Genomic DNA, 1,928 nt, shown 5'->3' on the forward strand with positions numbered 1-1,928 from the left:
TTCATCGATGACAGTTTTGTGTATACCTTTACCTTTCGAAGTGATATGCACTTGAAATGCAAGCTGGTGAGAAAGGGGAGGTTTACACTTGTCCATGTCAAAAATAGCCAACATGGAATCCGTAGGGTCAATACCTCCGATAGCCGAAAGCAAAGCTTTCCGTTGGTTGGGGCATGTTTGTAATACTTTGAGCATCGACATAGCCAACGGTGCTTGCGCCAAATCCTCTACGATGTTGTAGTGTTGGGCGGCACGTGCAGAAGTATTGTTGGTTGTGCGTCAAAGTGCCTCCTTGGGGGCTCGAATTACAAAGTCCTCAACTAGCCTTTCAATATGCAGATCGTTAGGTGACGATGGGTTTTGACCTGAGGATGGTTCTGTTGCAGGAGTGACAGGAGCTCCATAAGATTTGGCTCTTGTGGCGAGTTCCACCATTTCAAATGTGAAAATGGTAGAAGATCCTTCACCAGCTGAAGGATGTTATAAACCATCATTTCCCCCTGGTGTGGGTTGTTGTTGGTTTGCAATAAGATTTTGCTGCTGCTGAGTGGGAAAAGGATTCCTAAGGACAATGGGGGTCTTACCAGTATCCCTTTTGGCAAGGTACTCTGTGCATTCTTGAAGACACGGACAACGCCAAGTTACGTGGTCTTTAGCACAAAGTTTGCAAGGAAATCTGGCAAGTGTATCCTTTTCATCAGCAGTAGGCGCAGTGGCCTTCTGTTTTGGGTTGGGCTACTTTATTGACTGCTCCTCAGAAGGAGAGGTCTTTTTCTTATTCTTCTTTTTCTTACCACTGGGATTTTGTGTAGACTGCACAGAGTTTATCGCAGTGGCAGGAAGAGCAAATGTATTGGTAGAGGGGTCCATTTCCATCTTCACAATGGAACCACTGAGTTGTTTTACAACAACCCCAGAGGTTGCGCTGACAATCTCGGCGGCGTGCACTCCGGCTTGCTGAGTGGTGCATTGGTGGAGCATTGGGGTTATGTCGAGAGTGCATTGTGAATATATCAAATCTAAGTGATGGGCATTACGTATGGATTGGTCTTCTAAGTGCACCACCTAGAGCACATCTCTAGCAATTTGTGGAAGTAAGGACCTACAGAACCAGTCCGTTAAGAGAAAATCTGGGATGGGAGCTTTGATTAACCTCCGCCTACGTCTCCATTCATGAATATGATCGGAGATGTGGGTGGCGGTATCCTGGTGAAATGAAGTAAGGAGCTTTGTCCCAGTCTCATAGCAGATAGGTAACTGAAAGTGCTTTAGGAACTCTATCGCTAAAGTGTCAAAGGTATTTACTGATGCACGTGGTAACTCAATATACCATTTCGTGGCATTTCCAATGAGGGTGCGGGGAAAAATACATAACCGGACACTATCATCCACCATAGAGTTAGAAACACACTAGAGATGGTAGGTGGTGATATGGGTGCCTGGATCCTCCCCTTATTTCCATCAAACTTTGGGATGCCCATTGGTATCTTATGCGGGATCGGAGGCCATTGTAAGTTGTGGTAGATGGGGTCGTTTGCCAGCTTGTTTAAGTTGGGAATATCCAACGTTACCAAAAAAGGCAGGGAGTTAGGTGCCCCCGACTCGGACCATGGTGATGACGGATGACCTGAGGAGCTCTGTGCTCCTCCCATCATTTTGTTCCCCATAGTTTACATGGGTTGTGTGGTGTAGCAGTTGCTTTGCGGTATGGTGTTGTAGAGTGGATTTCCATGAGGATTTTGATACTAGGGTATGAAATTGCCCCCAGTATAAGCGGTGCCCCCTTGAATCATCTGAGTCTGTGAGTAGGGTGCCCCCATGGATTGGTTGGGAACCCCTTGTGGATTCCCGACCGACACAGAACTAACCATTTGGCTTTGATTGACATAGGGAACATTCATGTCAATTAGCGACTGTCCATGCATGCC

Source organism: Pinus tabuliformis, chromosome 3_2, assembly GCF_031772625.1.
Source record: "Pinus tabuliformis cultivar Carrire ecotype Pingquan chromosome 3_2, CPIR1, whole genome shotgun sequence".
Lineage (NCBI taxonomy): Eukaryota > Viridiplantae > Streptophyta > Pinopsida > Pinales > Pinaceae > Pinus > Pinus tabuliformis.